The sequence below is a fragment of the Phocoena sinus genome, chromosome 9 (assembly GCF_008692025.1).
Source record: "Phocoena sinus isolate mPhoSin1 chromosome 9, mPhoSin1.pri, whole genome shotgun sequence".
Lineage (NCBI taxonomy): Eukaryota > Metazoa > Chordata > Mammalia > Artiodactyla > Phocoenidae > Phocoena > Phocoena sinus.
Window position 1 is genome coordinate 79,999,141 of NC_045771.1, and position 20,816 is coordinate 80,019,956.

At 36.9% G+C, this 20,816-nt stretch overlaps 1 long non-coding RNA gene across 1 annotated transcript; it reads left to right on the top strand.

Moving 5' to 3' along the window:
• Positions 1-19,243, top strand: LOC116759485. The gene is made up of 4 exons (XR_004351456.1): positions 1-618; positions 4,869-5,050; positions 16,974-17,092; positions 19,181-19,243. It is a non-coding gene; the product is annotated as an uncharacterized LOC116759485 (long non-coding RNA).
• The last annotated feature ends 1,573 nt before the right edge of the window (positions 19,244-20,816 follow it).

Sequence of the window (20,816 nt, forward strand, 5' to 3'; positions counted from 1 at the left end):
TGTAAGTCAAATATACTTCAGATTTTTGGTTTTTTTTTAAGTGCTATGGGATCAAAGAGGAGGGAAGAATTAATTTGGTGAGAGAGATCATGGAAAGCTTCAGAAAAGAAGTGACACAAGCTATGAAACGAAATATAAGACAGGTTTGCCCAGAAGAAGTAAAAGAAGTCAGTCTGGGCAGAAGGAATAAGGGGATTGAAAGAAAGGTATGAAAAAATGCTTTTATTTTGAGAACAAGTATTCCAAATGGAAAGAGCATGGAATTCATGAAAGTAAAATGTTCCACTATTATGAGTCAAAATGGTGCAATTTGTTTGGATTTTACTGGATTTTGGCTTATTGTCCTCTATTTGTAGCTCATATTCTCATCACTGGCACATGGTGTCATTCACTCTGCTTCTTTATACTCCCTACCCACCCTTCCCTCTCCCTATCTTCCCTCTTAACGTTGACCTCTTTTGTCTTTACTCAGCTGGAGTCATAGCACTGGCCTGTGTTCCCATGATCACCTTCAAATTAATCTTTATGCCATAATCTCTTTGCTAGTTCAAGTGACCACAGGTCAGCTGAAATTTGGAATTCCACAGATGAATGGCTGAGAGAAGATAGCTTCATCAGGTTGGCCCCTCTCTTTCTCTTATATGTCACCTACCTTCAGCATTAACTTACCCATCTAGTACTAGACTGCTAGGTCACAGGGTCCAACATTGCCTAGCTAATTAGCAAGGAACCTCACAAAAAAGACTTCACCAAAGATAGCATTGAAATAGGAAGCCTGTATTTGTTCAGTGGATGCCCTAGATGGAGTACTTCACAGTTAAACAATGATGCAGGTGAAGTTAGCACACATACTTGACAGGAAAAGACTCCTTTTTTTTCAAACAAAAAAAAAAAGTTAAAAAAAAAGTCACATCTTGAATCCGTCAAATCCACCCCACCGTTATATTATACTGTCAAGTTTTTTCTCCTATAACAAAAAGAATGTATTTTATTTCCCTTAATCTAAACATTATACTTGTAGACACAGTGTTTATTTATACAGTACCTAAGCAAAAGTTTTCATAAATGTGTTCAAGTCATCACAGTTTGGGTAATTTTGAAGATTCAACTTCTATCCCCTCTTTGTAAACCTCACTGAAGAATTAGATCTCAGGTAAATACAGTTTTTTAAAATCCATGTTATTTGTGTAGCCCAGTTCTTAATGTTTTGACTGTTTTGTTAATCACTAAGTCCAGAGTGGCTTACACTTTTTTAGACAGTTTTGTGTCAAAAATCAAACATCTTTTCCACTTTAGGATTTGTTTACTGCATGTCAATTTTTAGGGGGTTTGCACCTTTGAATTTCTAAAAAAGAATGAATTTTATTAAGTCCTCAAATATTTTGTATGCAATGATCTGAATTGCTGGTAAATGTCAACAAATTAATACAGATCTCCACATACGATTTAATAAATTCTACTTGAATTTAGATACTGACTAAAGATGGTACCTCTATGTTACATTGTTGGCATCTACCAATTTCAGAAACATTGCTCCTTTTCTTTGCATTACTTTTGATTCTAAGTGTATGTTTGTTGAAATTTTACTGTATTTGGTTCAGGAAGCAGATTAAATTTATTACCTGGTGAATATTTTACAGCATCAGAAATAACTAATATTAAAAGTAGTAGTCATCATAGATACAGTAGTACTAGCAATAATGATATTAAGTGTTTATAACATACTGTTTTCTTTACTAAGTGCTTTATTTGTATTGCTTTATATCATTAACACAACAGCTCCACAAATCCTATATTTTATCCCTATTTAATCAATAAAGAAACTCTGGCTCAGAGTGGTTAGATAACTATTATAATTACCCAATTCACACAACCAAAAGCTATAGAAATAGAGTTCTAACCCAAGTACAATCCCTGATTACTTGTGTTTCTAGAAAGATAAGTAGTTAATGTAAATATTATTTAAGATACCAAGCTGTACAGAAACAAAGAAAGATTATGATGTCCAAAAGCTTTAGAAGATGAAGGAGGGGACAGGATCTGAGTTGACCAAGGAAGCAGGGAACGCATTTTTCATAAGGCAAGATAGACAATCAAGGGGCTTTAGAGGCCAGGTCTTCTCCTTTACTTGGTGGGTGTCTTTGGACTTTTTTTTTTTTTTTAAATCAATACTTCCCTAGGCCTCAGTGCTCCTATCTATAAAATAGATAATACCTCAGTTTTATTCATCAGTATAAAAGAGATGATAGAGAGCTTATTCATAGAGTTGGGGTAATAATTAACATTGATATATAACACTTACTGCTAACACTGACATTTATTCACTTTTCTCTATTTCTGTCCTGACAATGATAAAAAAAAATTACGCTCTTCCTTGTTAAATGAAAGAATAAAAAAATGCTCTTGATTATGTCTACTGCCACCCTCTCTAGTCATTCATCCCTCCACTTCTTGTCTTGGTTTCTTGTACTTACAGTTTCTCCCTCTTCCATTCTAACGTAATAATTGTAACAATAACAATAATTTCTCTCATTTATACTATTCATTTGAGCAGTTTTCTACTTGCCTTTTTGAATAAGAATTCTCAAAAGTATTCTAGGGGATTCCCAATTAAAGATAAATAATTTATGTGTTTGACTTTTATCCTCTTGTAAAACCTCATTAAATTAATATACAACAGATTTATCTTAGTTTCCATCTAGGTCAACTTTTAATTCCCAATTTTTTGGGCTCCTGTCTGTCTGCCATCATCATCACAAAAGATGTATTCTATATGTGAATAACCCAATTGTTCTGTACTAAGTAATCACTTGTATATATATATATATATATATATATATATATATATATATATATATTTTTTTTTTTATACGGTTTCCACAGTTAGCATTTTCAAGCTTGGAAAGAAGACATTTCTCTATACATTATTTCATGAACCCTCTTCCAGAAAACAAAATAATTCTTTTTATGTAGGCTCAAGTAAATCAACCATACTGCATTGTGTGCCTTTATATATGAAAACTCCTTGAGATGTGGTCTGAGCAATCACATGTGCTGATAAAGAACTTTCAAAAATAGAATCAGAGTTAGAAAATACATTGTATAGAAGAAATTTTTTTTCTTGTAGTAAGATATAATTTAAAATACAAGAACAGGCATTTACTCATAGTCTCTAAAGAACACATGAAAAAGAGCACTACCATCATTCGCACCTCCAAAGATAATAATCTGTGCAAAATTACTCCCTTTAGAAAGTAGAGATGAAAAGAGACATGAGACCTCGAAACCCTGCCAAGCTAAGGATGAACATAAGAAGTAAACCACATGTACTGTGGGAGGCAAAGCCACAGCGGAACTGTTAGGCAAAAATAAGACCAAGCTGTGACGTGGTCCAGAGGCTCACTAACAGGAAGTTCTCAGAAACATCTGACGGGCCTCGAGGTCTGATAGGAATCGATAAAAGTTCCGAAAGTGTGGACACTGATTGGGTTCAATTGTTTGGTAATTCTCCTTAAAGAGTTGCTTTTTGTTTGAAGCACTGTCCTCCTTCAACTCTATCTTGGAAATTGATAAAAAGCAGCATAAAGAGATGAAATAACAGTGCAGGCTTTGAAGTAGAATTATTCTATTCATATGAACTTCAAGAGAACATTTGGGCTGATCCCTAGAAAAGACTACTATATATATTAGACAAGCTGGAATGGGGAAAAGAATAAGGACTGTAAAAAAGTGTTTTATACTGTCCCTAAATGAAAAGAGCATTAAGTTCAAAACTCAATGGGCAGTATATATATTCATGGTAGAACTAAAGATGATTTTCAGAGAAAGCTAAACTAGACTTTTTTTTTATTTTTGGAGTTATAAATTGCAAACAAGTATTTTATTTTTATTATTTATTTTTAACATCTTTATTGGAGTATAATTGCTTTACAATGTTGTGTTAGTTTCTGCTGTACAACAAAGTGAATCAGCTATATGCGTACATATATCCCCATATCCGCTCCCTCTTGCGTCTCCCTCCCAGCCTTCCTATCCCACCCCTCTAGGTGGTTACAAAGCACCGAGCTTATCTCCTTGTGCTATGCGGCTGCTCCCCACTAGCTATCTGTTTTACATTTGGTAGTGTATATATGTCCATGCCACTCTCTCACTTCGTCCCAGCTTACCCTTCCCCCTCCCCGTGTCCTCAAGTCTAGAGTTTCTTTTATACCTCAAATTTAGGTCTACTCTCTGGACATCTCTCCAGGCTCTGTGTTTCTCAGTATCTGATCAGTCCTGCTATGTTTAAATGCCTTGCACTGAATACAACACCACTTACCTTGTATGCTCAGCTTTCTTTTATTGACCACATGATGACTTAACATATTTAACATAACATTAAGGGATGGGAAGATACTGCTCCAAAATAAGAAATTTTAAGAGCATAAGGAGGAGAAATCTCAAATGTTGTGAGAGTGTGATGCAAGAGAGAATGGGAGCTGGGAAGGCAAGGGAAGAAAGTGCATGGATCTTCAAAGGAAGTAAAAGCGTCCAGGAATACCGGTATCATCTCTTTTATTAACAGTGTGAATGCTTGGGTTCCTATCCACTTTCTCTTTTTATTCTTCTGGGGATCCCAGTCTTATGTGCTATCCATCTGAACTTGTTTACTTTGGTCAACCATTCACTAAGTCCAGCTACTCAAAACACATGGTGAAAGTGTGGGCTACCAACATTAGCATCACCTGGGAGCTTATGAAACTACAGATACCTAAGACACTCCCCAGACCTACTGAATCTGAACTAGCATTTTAGCTCAATCCCCAGATGGTGTTTGATCAGCAGTACTCTGACTCATTTCTATAGATTTGGATCTCATTCTCTTTCAGGCACACACATTTAGCTCGCTTTTCCTGTATTTCATGGCTGATTTCTCAAGACTTCACTGGCCCAGGGGCTCCACACAGGCGTTATCCTGTCTTTGTCCTACAAAGGCTCATCTGCTTCCAGGGTCTATGGGCTCCAGGGGCCTGAGACCAGTCACCAAGATGTCTCAGCCCTGGGATATCAGGTAAAAATTACATATTCCACTAATTCAGAGAAACTGTTACATATTTCAAGAATAACTGTGATGGAAATTGACAGAAACTTGTTGTATTTTAAGTAATATTTACCTATCAGTGGTAGAGGCTAGATTGGAGGCGCGAGAATCTTACTTGGAAGCTATTTCTACTCTTCAGATTTTTAAAAGTGTTGCTCCCTGTGTTTGTTTAGTTTGGGGTTTTTTGTGTTTTTTTTTGTTTTTTGGTTAAAAAATAGTTTGCAAAACTTCAGCTGTATAAATAGTTTTATCTAGTTTTTGAGTAACATTCTTAGGAGAGGGAGTGTAATGCAATGAGAGTGTATACTTTATAGATAATATCGTCATCTCATTTCCTTTAGATTCCCTAGGATAACGAAGGTACAGATTTTCCTGGAATATTTCAGCATTAGGCTTCCTGAAATTTGGCAGCAGTGTGAGTGACTTCTTGAATTTCTCAACCATTTTTTCCCATTAATCTTATAGTATTTAAATTCTATGAAGAAGATACAGTAACTTAAATACTTCCTATAAATAGAACTACTCAGATTACCAACAGAAAGACTTCTTAAAATTAAATATGCAATTTAGCAAAATAGTGATCAAAGGCTATTTCCGTAGAATATTTTGGTGCCATTAAATCCCAGTATTGTGTGTAGAGCTAATACTTAAAAGTATAACCAGCTTTAACAGTGTACGTATGTGTACATGCCATATATTTCCAAGATTTATTTTTCACTTCATCTTGGGTGGTCTACTACTGCCTTTTACACTACAACCAACTGATCCCAAAGTTCAGGGTTATTGAAAAGCATCATAAATAAAATCCATGTGTGCATTGTTTAAGTACCAGATGATACTTACAAAGGTTTCAGCAACTTTGCCAGTTCACTGCCAGCAAAAATTATCGATCTCTACCGTTAGTTGTACAATCACAAATGGTTTTTGTAAGGTTGAATTCACCCCGATAATCTTTCCTGGCAAATTCTAGTAGGATTGTGAGAGAATTATATTATTTATGTTGCATTCACTGTTGCATGTCAAAGCAGCAGATACTATCTGTTTAAAGCAGCCCTTGAACTTCTTGTTGGACTACCTATTGTCACAGATCTATACATTCTTAAGGAAAGAATGTCTGTCCTTAAGAGAAAGTCTCCATGCTGTTTTTTCTATGAAAATAGTTTATTGATTAGCAGCAGTGTGTGAGCCTATTAAAAATCACTTCCAAAAAAAAATTTAGTACTGAAGTATTAGATGTTTTATGTCAGTGAGATTTCAGGAAGTGGGGACTTTAAATTAAAGCTCAAGGGAGTTTCCGGTCATGGAGTTTAAAAAGTGCAGTTTTCTCTTAAGCTCTCTGTAAATCATCATAAAACACTGCTGATTTGCTAATGTGTAACACAGACTTCTAGATTTTTGTTGGGTAAAAAAGGATAAATCGGGAGCAATGGGAATGGGAGCCTGGGGGCAATTTGAGGTACAGGAATGTTTCCAAAGCAGTTTTTGAACAGTTGTAAGGACAAAATGCAGTCACTACCAAAGAGGTGCTAGTTTACAGTCCCAGAGTCATGAAACATAAGCGTTGCATTTTGTACCGCTGAGTATCAGCTTCTTGATATGACTTAATAGCAGGTTATATGTTTAGCACAAAAGGGTAACCCTTGGATAAAATCTCATATAGCATTCAACAGATATGTCATTAGCCAAAACCCAGTGTTAAAGAACTTAAAACCCCAAATCTCCATTGATAGCTAATAACCTACTCCAGTCTCAGGTCACTTTGGCAAATGTGTTGTCCTAAGTTACATTTGTGACGGTTTCCTTGAACCTTTAGGAGTTGTTTCCTTGGCCAGGTACAGTGAACAGTCCATGTTTTTTATTGGTCAGTTCCGCTGCTGTTCACCATAGAATAGTGGCCAGTAGCTTATAACGTATAAATGTTATGTAAAGTGGTCAAGGTTTTAATCAGTCGGAAGTATTGGCAAATTAGAAGAACTACACTTTCCAGGAGGCTCATTATCCTTTCCACTTTGGGGCTGAAGAGAGGACCACATAGGACAAGGTTAGAGGACTCTGACCACTTTCAGAGAAAAAAGGTATCTCCCCAAGCAAAAGCAAGAGCTACATGTGGGTGAGAGGTCAGAGGAGATACCAGAAAGTGGAAGTAGGAAGAGAAGTGGAAAAGAAGGTGGATAGGGAGCTAACTTAACCTTCTTTCCTTTAGGAAATCTAAATTCTCAAAAGGAAATTTACAGTGAAGCTACAGGAAGATAATTTTAGAATTTGGGTTAATCTGAGAAACGACATGATTAAGGGATTGATTCAGGGAGTTGCTTGTCTAGCTGGAAATACAGATTCTCAAGTCTTGGGTTGTTTTATCTAGGTTCTAAAGAGCTGTGTGTATGTGCTTGTGTGTGTGTGTGTGTGTGTGTGTGAGTGATAGTGTGTGTGTGTGTCAGTTCAAACATATCCAAACTGACTAATAACCCTCTCTCTATTTATTCAAATTTTAAAGGAGGTAACTTGTAGAACTCTTTTTTTCAAAGCTTAAATTGCTTGTTGGGAATCTACAGTGTTTAGGTCTCAAGCACCTATCCACTTTCCCCATCTTTGCATTTTATCCGCCATTAGCTAATAGAATAGGTTATAGCTCCACTTTCACTAGGAGTGTACACTTCAGTGAGGAGAAATTCAACAGCCCCACCCTTATCACCAAATTTACAGGCAATTCATTTGGAAAAATAGAATGAGATACAGCACCTCACAGTCATAGGTTCCTCCTATAAAGCCTTGTCCATCAAGCTGTGACTGGTGCCCCTGCTGCAACCCATCTTCAGTGCGTTCCGCTCTTCTACATCCAACCCAGCTCCAAGCCTCTACTGTACACATCTGCACTCAGCCCAAGCTGACTATGAAACTATTACCTGAACTCCTTTGAGCTCATCTTTGTGGATACTCACACATCCAGCCCCAGACACTCGCCCTGGGAAACCACAACAGTCCCTGGTGCCACTCACTGGTGCCATCCCCAATCCTCTAGTACCCCGATCTTGCTACTGCTGACATATACTAGTTCCTGGTATGTTTCATAGAATTGAACAATAGAAGAAATACACCTACCCAGACTTTAAAAAAAATTTCCTCAATAATCTCTTTTAAAAGAGTTTTAATTTAAACCCAAACACATTTCAGGCAAGATGAAGGTTTGTGACAAACTCAAATGCAACTCTTCTCCCTCACTTCTAGAAGTGTAGTTTTTAGAGGAGAAGGTAAAAGGAGGCCTCCAAATCTTTCTTCAAACTCCTTCCATTGATTACAGAGGAAAGAAGGTAAACCAAGTAAGCACCTTAGGATATGCTACAAATAAATATCCTAGGGCTGTTCCAGAAAGATTTGAAAATGTGACTCAACCTCCCAGGTTGTACATAGTAACATAAGATAAATGCTATATGTGAGGGAATTACAAAAATCTAAGTGACAATATTAAATATTAAAAGGGAAGTATTTGAGGTGCAGGAAGGCTCTGCCCCAAATCTCATCCAGATTACTGCCTCTTCTGCCTGCCTACAAAGTTCACTTTACTTCCGCTTTCTCTTTCCATGAGAGACCTCTTTATTTTTGCTCATAATTGTGGATACTGAGGCTCTTGGATTATGGTTATAATCCGAGCCCACTTTTTAAAAAAATCCTGTCTTCTATAATACATTCATACCATGACCATACTCTGATTATGTTACCTTTGAGCTCTATTAATCCGAAACAAATGCATATGACAGATATCTATCACAAGCTTACAATACGTAAAAACTCATAATATTACATTATGTAAGAGTTGACACTGCACTCAGAAAGACCAGAAAAGATTGAAGTATCTTATTTATTCACCTGAAAAATATTTATCAAGTCTTTATTATGTGATAGACTTGAGATATAAATCTGACTTCTGGGGGGGTTACAACCTATAATTTAGATAAGAGTCGGTACTGAAATATATAATAGAAAGCTACAAACATGTTAAGAAAACAATTTATTTACATACTACCGCAATTCATAGATCACATTGTTAAAAAAAGAATCTCAGAACTAATTCTGGAACAACTTCCGTCTCTCAGGGAGATTCAGCATTCTTAACCCCATTATACAGAGAAATGGACAAATAGTGGAAGGCTTTGATGTTAGAGTTCATGTCTCATTATAGATTGCTTTTCATACTAATTATCACTGTCTCTATGGTGTATGAAGTTAACATAAGTATTTCTCCACAGTAATTTAAATATTTGTACAAATTTACCCATATAAAATGTTTTTGTGTACATATTTCTGAAATTTGAGGAATAAATATTTCAGCTTGGTAACTTTCTACTTTTTCAACTTGCCCACTATGACTTCATACCTATTAATCCCTCCTTAATAATTGTTTTGTTTTTATGTAGAAAGATCCTAGGCGTTTAGATTACTCATTTCCTTCACATAACTGATGTTACACACAATTTATATTTAGCTAAGTGTGTTCACTTTTAAAAACATACTTAGGAAGAGTTCAGTCTTGAGAATGGGTTCATGCTGGGGGAAAGCACCAACAGGCACTAACAGGCTGTCAACTTTTCAAGAAAAGGCCTCTCAGGATATGAGTATCCAGGGATTCTGCAAAGGCCATTTTCACATGATAAAATGTCTCAGTCTGAATTTCTTGGCAACTTTTGTTTTTGACATTTTGTTTTTCAAATCAAAGACATTTCAATGTGTCATTATCTTGAAGAATGTAACATTACATGAGTCCAGATGAGCATAGAAACTTAACAAAAGTTCCATGATTTTAGCCAACCTGCACCTGCCATCTTCCCTGGAGACCCACTCCTGTGTGGTTTCCTTACATGAAGTAAAAGCTTCTTAGAGACCATAGTGCAGTAATTCCCAAATGTTATGCAGTTGCAAAACCCTCTCATTGTGAGATTTTTGCCTTCCACCTCTAGCATTTTGGGAAAATTTGAAGGAATCTCAAGTTAGTCTAGTCTTTCTGAAAAACCCAAGTGATGAAATTAGATAATGAGCATGGAAAGGAGATTGTAAAGTAATTATTCTCTCTTCTTTTGGGATTGGGCTGGCATTCCTGGGGAAGGAATGGCTTCTGCACATGATGTCTGCTTCTATGCCCCTGATTCACTTATCACCACTCCAAGAAAACATATTTCTTTCATTCATTCATTCATTCATTCAGTAACTATTTGATGAGCACTAATGTATGCCAGGCATGGTCCTAGGTGCTGAATATTTAGAGGTAAAAAAAAGACAAAATTGCTATACTAAAGGCTCTTACATTTCAGTTTGCGAAACAGACAAAGAAACATTAAACAAGTAGATCTTTAGTATCTAGTAGCTCACAGTTTTCTTTAGCACCAAGCAAAGTATTTTGAACATAGTAAGTGTTTAGTAACTATTTGCTAAATGAAAGATATAGTGTGGCTTTGTTATTTACTAGCAAGCTACTTATCCTTGCTAAATGGGAATAACAATAGAGTTCTACTGGGTTTCCATAAGATTTTTAAAAATGTATTTAATATGTGAGTCACGGTATCTTGCATATAGTAAATGGTGGAAAGTATCAGTTCACAAAATTATGCACAGTATATTATAAATGTATGGAAAATGAAGGCAAGGAGTTAGAGATGTTCTGGTAGGTGGTTAGATAAGTGGGGTTGGCTGGACCTAAATACATCATAAAGAATGGAAATAAAGACATCTTATTCCTTCTTCCCCTTCAAGAATGGTACTTGACAATTTACAATTGAAAACAAAAGATATGAAGGAGTTAAAGAGATTTCAGCTAATAATTTGAATCAGCTTGACTAGTGATGGCAATAGCTTTGTAACATGGGGAATAGGTCAGTGTATATGTGAAAGCCATAATGGTTAAGCAGGCAGTTCCACAGCTGTAGCTAGAAGTTAGTCTTTTCCATGTGGCTTTAATATACAAACTGAAGAGGCAAAAGTACTCAGAAGGGCAGATGTAACTTGGAGAATAAAAATGTGTTACAAGTACCAAAACTGATTCTATTATTTGATAGTGCACTATTTGCACGATGTCCCCTCCCTTTTATCATTGTTAATAATTAAGTTTTGATTATAATGTACACCATAGTTCATTAATTCAACAAATGTTGAGTGTTTCTAACGTGCCAGAAAATGTGTGAATATGTTAAACTGGAATACCACACAGAAATCCTTTAATACGAAACAAACTTCTCCATAAGTTATCATGATAGAAATTCTCAGCTAACTGACCCTTAAAATCCTTCCATTTAAATGGATTCCTGTTGTCCAACCATATAAGAGCTTTCACTTGCGTATTTTGTGCCATGAACATAGAATCAGGTGGGAAGTGGCACCACTCAGTATGGATCTCGACATCTGTCCTTCTTCAAATTAAAAAACTCGGGGTGGGGGGAATGACACATGATAAATCTATGATAGTTTCAATCAGTGTCAGTTGATAGAACTTAACTAATACTATTTGAGGTTCTAATTACATGAATAGAGTCAAGGTGTTTGACATGTGTAGATTCCATACACGAACTTAGTTCATGCAGTAAATTCACCTATTTTTATTAAAAGGTAAGAAGGTGCCATAAATCACAAAATTATAATCCTTCACTAATGGAGAGCCAAAATAAACAAATAAATAAGTGCACTAGCAAATGCTGAATAATTAAACCTACATCCCAGAAATATTTCTTTAGCCTCTAAAGCCTTACTTGTTAGAAAACATACCATGAGAAAGTATGCTTTTCTTTCTGAACTTTCTCATGAGCTATAGAGAATAAAACCTGGTTGGATAGGGGAAAGGAAGTAATATAAAATCCAATGAATACATGGGATAGATTAACATGGAGAAATGTGGATAATCTACTTATGCAGGAACATTTTCTTAACAACAGTTCTTTTCTGCCGCTGTCTCTTAACTCTGAAATCCCAGTGGAATTGAATATTATATTTTCTTATTTGAATTGATTCCCTAAATTCTTTGTTAATTGACAAAGCTGATATCGTATGAATTCTCCAAATGACTGTGGTTTCAAATGAGAAGTACATTTATAAAAGAACTTTAATTCCTCTACTTTCGAAATGAGAAGACTATTAATCTTAATTACATATTATTATAGCACCTAATATTTTAAAACTGAGGAGTAAATTTAAAAAGAGTAAAATCAAACTTTTTTAAAATAAGACTTTCCCATTAGGATACAACAAAATTATGTTTTAAATATAGTGAATTTTTCTCCAAAGTATTTAAAGCTTGTTTTATTTAAAAGATATTGTCTTCTTATTCATCGCTAAGTAACTCAACTCTGAAAGCTACCCAGTTATACATCTGGAGTCAGCTACATAACAAAAATATCGACTATCTGAAATACTCGGGCAAAAGCTAAACCTGGAATTAAACTATGTGGATAAATTTCAATTCACAATACCTCAACCATCTCTCAGTTTTATCAGTACTTCCTAATTAATTCAATACGTTTTATTACCTTAAGGTTTTATTACCTTTAATGCAGTCTATTGAAAGCAAAAAAAATGATATAACAGGAAAATGGAGGAATATTAAAATATTTGTGCAAAAATATGCAGAAAATAATCTCAGAAGTATTATAGATTATCAAATACAATTTTTAGAAAGATGTAAAATGTCATTAAAAACACATCAATCGGGGCTTCCCTGGTGGCGCAGTGGTTGGGAGTCCGCCTGCCGATGCAGGGGACACGGGTTCGTGCCCCGGTCTGGGAGGATCCCACATGCCGCGGAGCGGCTGGGCCCGTGGGCCATGGCCGCTGAGCCTGCGCGTCCGGAGCCTGTCCTCCGCAACGGGAGAGGCCACAGCAGTGAGAGGCCCGCGTAACGCATAAAAAAAAAAAAAAAACACATCAATCTACAATGATGTTACGTGAAGAATTTCCATCTTACTATCTAATGAATACCCTAAATTATCTAAAAGATATAAAAGGGAACTTCAACTTAATGCTTTCATATAATTAAATTGTAGCGATCTTTTAAAATGTATTTTTCTTCTCATAAACAATAGAAGCATTAGAAATCTATGCCACAGATGAGAAAACACAAACAGGTTTCTTCAATAAGATCTGGCTCAGGAAAACCCATTTTAGCTCTATCTAATTAGGATTCTTTACTCAGGCTATTTTGGACCAAGTGTTTATGAAGAATACCAGTAACAGAATGGTTTGTAAAATCAAATATAGTGAACCCAGGCAGAAAAAAAATATAATAAAGTTGCTTCAGAAACGCACCTGCCACACAGATTTGTCTCCAGCAAAACAAAAGGCAACAGGCAGGGTAGTCTGACACTGAGCTAAGATAGAGGGACATATTTTAAGCAAGATTTCACACAGCTCACAAGACAAAGAGATGAAGTCAACAGCAGTTGTGTAAAGAATGAAAAACCAGCATAAAGGCCTTGTGTGCTCAGATAACCATACCATAAGAAGCCAAGAGACTCAAACACAAACGCTTAACCAAAGCACCACTATCCTCCCAGTAAGAGAGTCCCTGAACTCAGATGAGGAACACAGAGGAAACTGACAATGAACACAAAGCAAAGGCAAGTATTGAATCTTGATTCTTTAAAGGCGTAGGTCATATTATTTATTTTATTTAATCTTTTTCTTATCTTCAGAAAAACTTCCTGATGTACTTCTATTCTAGCACTCATTATATTATATATCTATATAGAGATATACTCTATATTTTTATCTGACTGGCATCTTAGCCAGATGTTGAGCTTTGTGAGAGGGAAAAATCCTCTATTGATCTTTATATCCACAGCTTCTAGCTTAGTTCCAAACATATAATAGAAAGTACTCAGTAGATGTTTAACTGATTGATTTGTAGTTCACGTACTACTAGAAACATGTTAAATTTTCTTATCAAGTATATTATAATCAGCAGTGCCATCTCTGAGTATGAATGAGAAATGTGGTGTTTGTATAGATACAGTATCAAGTGTATGTAATGTAATATACCACAGCACTGGACAAAAAAGCATAGTGACCACACACTATAATCTTCCCTCACATTGCACCCTAGAACTGCATATATATATATGTTTTTAATTGCACAAATGTAGAACCATACTCAGAAATAAGGAAAGTTTCAGAAGATCAAAAGTGAGTTATTCCTGACAGACTGAAAGGAGACAAATTTTGATCAAATAGAAGAATGTGAGCTCAATAAACTTTTGGAAGAGTATGATTTTTAAAACCTGACAGGAGCAAAGCCACAGAAATTCCATGGTGGATGCCTGGAGTGGGAGGGAGCTGAAACAACTGTAGTATGATAAATTAGGGTACCACCAAGGAGATAGTCTATCTGCCAGCTCAAGCACATTTCCTGTCCCTCTGCCATCGCATATGACACATCCCTCTCCACCAAGATAAGCTGTAGCATTAGTGTTTATCTCAAGGTGGACTTGTAGGTTGGATACAAAAGACAAGGAGCTAGGCAGCTGGCAATGCTAGAGAAAAACTGGGGGGGGGGGGGGGAAGCCCAAAATAAAAGGACAGAAACACCTCTATATAAGGTTAATCTGGCCCTTCTACCAGAATCACTGAAAAGTGAGTAGTAAAAGAGCCAGTTGTAGTTTGAGTGTTCTACCCTCAGACAGACTTCATAAACTAAAAGAGCCAAACACCTGAAAGGGAAGCTGAACTACAGATAAGACCATTTTCAGAGATCACAAGACACCTTAGGAGAACCAGCCACAGGAAAGAGAAACAACAATCATGGGAACTTAAACCAGAGAAAGAAGATCAGATAGAGCAGTGATTATCAACCACTGCTGCATTGGAATCGCTTTAAAATGTGTTGAGACCTCAATATCTGAGGGTCAGATATTATGATGTACTTGGTCCAAGGTGCTACCTGGGGGTTAGGTCTTTTTTTTTTAAAGTTCCCCAAGTGATATTAATGTGCAGCTAAAGATGAAATCTTTTGTGATAGGGCAGCCATAACAGGAATTTAAAACACATATGCACCTTCATAGAGTTAAAAGAGAGATTGCATCTATGATGCCTATTATGATATTCAAAGATCCTTTTAGGATTTATGATATTATCTTTATCCTCTGCTAGTTTTCCTCTGTTACCACTGACTGTTATTGGGGGAGAGAGAGGTTTGAATAAAGGGAGGCTGTGTTGAGTTAGGGTATCTCCCAGGGATTTCCTAGAGATTAACCAAATAAAGGCCGCATAAAGTAGAATTACCTGCTTGTATTCAACAAGGTCCAGTGTCTGGTCCTTACATGCTCAGAAACGTGACCTGCCAGATTTCAAGATCCAGTGTACTCAAAGATGCTGTCTCCAGACTACCAAATGCAATTCGGAAAGAAAATGGACAATTGATTAATTTTCAACAAGAAATATAGTTGTGAATGAGATAGAAAAGCATGCAGAGGAAGATTTTCATTTAGCATGGAATCAGAACAAAAGGAATTAGTCATGTGCCTCAAATGTTTGAGGGCCTCAGCTGTAATTATTGGAAGCACTTTCTCGTTCATTTGTTAGAAATAAGGATTGACTGAATTCCTCTTTTGTGTCAGTATGACACATAAATGTATAGACAGCGTTTCTTGTCTCAGGGAGATGGCATTCTAGTGGTAGGTGGGATGAAGAAGATAATAAAGAAATTAATACATAGATCAATAAAAATATCAAAGTGAGTACAGTGGGTTAAACAGTACCCTCCCACAGCAAAATCCATGTCTACCCAGAAACTCAGAGTGTGACCTCATTTGAAGACAGGGCTTTTGCACAGGTCATACTGTTTGGATTGGGCCCTAAATCAAATAACTGGTGTCCTTATAAAAAGAGGAGAGGATACAGAGAGGCACACAGAGAAGAAAGCCACGTGAAGATGGCGGGAGGCCGAGATTGGGAGTTGTGCTTCCACAAGGCAAGGAATGCCAGGAGCCACCAGAAGCTGGAAGAGGAGAGGAAGTAACTCCCCCCCACACACACAGCCTCATAGGGAGCACAGCCCCTCCAGCACCATCGTTTCAACCTCCAGTCTTCAGAACGTAACACCTGGTTTGTGGTGATTTGTTGTGGTCGCTGCAGGAAACTAATACAGCAGTGATCCGCTGTAGATGTAGAATTAAAAAGACAACGGTGGGACGGAAAGTCAATGAATGACATGGATTCTGGGATTGAAATGAGAATAGAGAGCAAACCACCAACAAATGATAGTAATAATGCTCAAGATAGAAGACATGGCCACAGCAAAGATTCTAAGGCCGTAAAAAGTGTGCTGCCTTCCAGAAACCAAAATCAGGCCAGTGCAGCTAGAGTTCCATGGGCCGAGGGCAGAAAGGTAGGAGACCAGGTTAGAGAGGAAATCAAAAGGCATGTAACGTAAGGATTTATATAGATTTTAATTTCAAGTGCAATTTGAAAATGTTGGGAAATCTTAAAATAAGCAGAAAATGGACTCAATCTGATTGAGGATTTTTAAAATATCCTTCTGATTGCTGTGGAGAGAATGTATTTTTTTCAGTTAACCCTTTGACAACTAGCATATGGTCACAGCGAGGGATAACTTGGGATACGAACAACATGTCGTTTCTAGATCTAGCTCTTTGCCGGTCACTGGTAGCATGTTTTAGTATCAGTGAAATGGCAGTAGGAAAGCTGGAGAATATGAAAGGAGAAAGATCACAACACTGAACAACTGTCACGAGTAGCAGGCTGCTTCTGCATTTGCTTTTCATCCACTCTCATTAGCAGCTACTGGTTTTCTGAAGAGTGCAGGGCTAAGACCCATAGCTTATCAGATGATGCTGCTGTAATATGCTCGAGATAAGAACTTAGAGAAGTCCCGTTTCTTTATTATGTGTCCTATTTCTCACAGGAAGAGTCAAGCAGCAGTAGTATTTCTAATTAACTGCACCTGAGAATTTGAGCTTTCCTAAGAAACGACCAAAAGAATGCTAACTTGGAGTGATGGTTACTGGATATCCAATCCAAAAGGTGAGTTATGTTGTATTACATAAAGAAAGAAATGCTGTAACAACTTACCTGTATATATGTATATAAACTTGAATGCTAGTGATTCTAATATTTATAATAACTCTGAAAGTTTCCAGTGTATAGCTTCAGTATTTATACAGTCACTAAAAGGGAAATGAATAGCAGGTAAGTACTTTGTTCTACTAATAAGAAACAGTGTAGAAATACAGGCAGATAATATGTTGTGCCCCAGTGAATTTCCCAGCACGTACTGTTGAGAATAACAGCTAGTGAAGGCATGGTTCTCTGGTCACCTACTTCAGAAAAAAAAAATCTGGGGAACTTGTGCTCACCTGGGGAACTTGCTCTCGTCAGCTAATTTTGAGAACAGGATAAAGGAAATTGTGTCCCAGGCAGCCTGACATGAGACAATGGGGCAGTCTCCTTATTGCTTAAACATACGGCATTATGCAGAGCCGTTCTGCACTTGCCTACTCACAAAAAGCGAAATCAGCCTCAAAGACCAGTGACGATATTGCAAAAGAGGATTTATTGAGCTTCATTACATCTTGAAAGGATTAGCTGCACCTGCACATAAAGAATCTCAGTCGGTTCAGATAAACAGGCTGAAGGCGCCTGCTTTATTATACAGCTTTCAAGGGGAGATCTGTGACTGATACTCCTGAAGATGTGCAAAGTCTCCGGGTTCCCTGGCAAGGAGCAAGAGTGCCATCTTCTGGTAGAAGAGACTGAGGACATGGGGAAGGCTTTTCTTGAACTTGTTAGGAAAGAATGTTATTAAATAAAGAATTTTCATTTCTTTGAAGCTGAATTACAGAACTGGTGAACATATCATTTCCTCCTCAGGATTTTATTCCACTCTCAATTACATAAAATGAAGTAAAAATACACTCCAAGAAGTAAAGTGGGAAGAAGGAGGAAAAAGGACAAAGGAGTATCTTTTGACAGAGAACATTAACAGAGAAGTTCTAGTTTTAGGGTTGAGAGTTATTTCCCCCTATCTAGTTTTTTCTTTCTTCTTGTAAATACCTTCAGGTAAATTAGCTATTATATAATTTGGAAACTCTTGATAGTTAAAACATAATGTTCTCTGCTCAAGACATTAACGTCAACATTTAGAATTAGAGCAAGCATGTATCAAATAAAAAAGCATAATAGCTTTATTAATGTTAAATTATTGCAATTATTTCTTTGTTCCACTTAAAACATCACTCACGCGAGGTAAGTTTGCACCTTTCTCTCAATTTCTGACCTATATATATATATTTTTTTAATTAATTAATTATTTTTGGCTGTGTTGGGTCTTAGTTTCTGTGCGAGGGCTCTGTCTAGTTGCGTTGAGCAGGGGCCACTCTTCCTCGCGGTGCGCAGGCCTCTCACTGTCACGGCCTCTCTTGTTGTGGAGCACAGGCTCCAGACGCACAGGCTCAGTAGTTGTGGCTCACGGGCCCAGTTACTCCACGGCATGTGGGATCCTCCCAGACCAGGGCTCGAACCCGTGTCCCCTGCATTGGCAGGCAGACTCTCAACCACTGTGCCACCAGGGTAGCCCCTGACCTATACTTTACACAATATGCTTTAAACATCCATATTTTAATCTTTATTTGAACCATTACATTGAAATAATTCTACTTGGTTTACAAAATGTACTTTGTTCCTAACTACATTTAACAGTTCTAGAGTCCTCACTTAACTAGCGGTTCACATAAATTCTCCATAAAATTTAGCTGTGATCAACATAGCCAAGCACTTCCCAGATCTCCCTTCAAAGAAGGGCTTGTTATCCCAGACTTTAGCTTCCAGCCTCTTTAGGGAATGATTCCCCAGCTGCACCTTCTTACTCTTCCAACGGCTCCAGTTCCCCCATGGCTGACATCCAATGACAGGTAGATACAGGAATATCAAGACCTGCTATTTCTGCCTAATTTTGGACCACTCTAATGGGCCACCTTGGCCCCAGAGCAACTTGTAAGGTTGACAGAAGTCAACCTTCCAGCATGAATTCCATCTCTTCCCAATCCTGCTTGCTTACCCTCCCTGACACAGGTTAATCTCAGTGGCATTCCCTAATGAACAATTTGTTTGCAGGCTCACTCCATCTCAGCGTCTGCTTCCAGGAGAATTCAAATAGCCGCTCCAGTTGAAGGACAGCCTCATTATAACCAGGTACTTTGTTTTGTCCTCTTCTATGGAAAAATATGTTATTTTTAAATTAAAAATGATTTATCTCTCATCAAATCTTATCAAATACTGTGAGATGCATGGTTTTTGGCCATTATGTCTATTTTATATCACTGAAATATTTTACATAATCCTGTATGTGTATTGCATATGTATGTGTTGTACGTTGTATGTATGTATTGGTACATTGATCTAAGTTTGAAATCCTGAACAGTTTATTGGATTAATGTTTTAAATTCTAACTAGTTTAACTATAGATCATGGATGCTTAAAATATGTATTTTAATATAATATGTGCCATAAAGACTTTGAGCTCTTAATAATTTGAGATGATAGATTGATCTGAAATATTTTATCTTTGCAACTTAATAAAGTGTACTCAGTCCCTCTAGTTTTTTTTTAAAAAAAGGACTAGAATTAGTATTTTTAAGTGGAAGGAAAATGCCCTCTAGTGGTAAATATTAATAAGCTTTATTTTTATTTTTATTTTTATTTTTTTTTATTTTTTTTTTTTTTTTTTGCGGCATGCGGGCCTCTCACTGTTGTGGCCTGTCCCGTTGCAGAGCACAGACTCCGGACGCACAGGCTCAGCGGCCATGGCTCATGGGCCCAGCCGCTCTGCGGCATGTGGGATCTTCCCAGACCGGGGCACGAACCCGTGTCCCCTGCATCGGCAGGCGGACTCTCAACCACTGTGCCACCAAGGAAGCCCCAATAAGCTTTATTTTTAAAGCATTAAACTCAATGCCTTGTTTAAGGCATAGTTAAGTGTCTACCATGAGCTAAGCCCAGGATACAATTATGAATAAAGTAGAAAGATTAAAAAACCTCTTCTAATGTGCATTCTAGTAAGAGAGACAAATTTTTAAAAAGAGAATAATTAAAAGAATTGTGTATTTAGTGAACATGATAAAGGGAACGAACGGGATTTTGAGATAGAGAACAGTTAAGGGGAAACTTGCTTTATTGTCAAATACTACTTACTCCTTCATTTCTAGGAAGCTTCAATCTTCTCATTTATATTTTGTGGAATAAGGATGGTTGTCTTTGTTGCTTTTGCTTTGTTTTAAAAATTTGAGGCATGTGAGTGTATGAAACTAGAATCTCAAATCCGAAAAAGAACTCAAAGCTAAAATAGCTGTCTAGAGACATCCTGAAATACTATTTCATGTACACAACATCTGAAATGTTATGTAGCAATTGTGCAGGTTTTGCAAAATAACAAAGAAGTAAGAGGAAAACCATTGTATTACCAGTAGAAGGGTTTCACAAATATAAAATAATTCAGAGTCTTCGTCTCACTACAAGAACATAATCTCACCAGTATAAAAAGATTATGGAAATCTTCATAATTGTATCAATTATATGAGCACTGAGCAAAAGAAAAATGAACTTCTTCAAGATCCTACAAGATCCCACTGCCTTCATTATTGATGTTCCCTGGCCTCTTTCAAATTTTGTTCCAGGATTAGACCCAACGTGCTGCTCACAAATTGCTCCCTGACAATTTCGATCTCCCCAAACACATTTCCACAGTGATGTG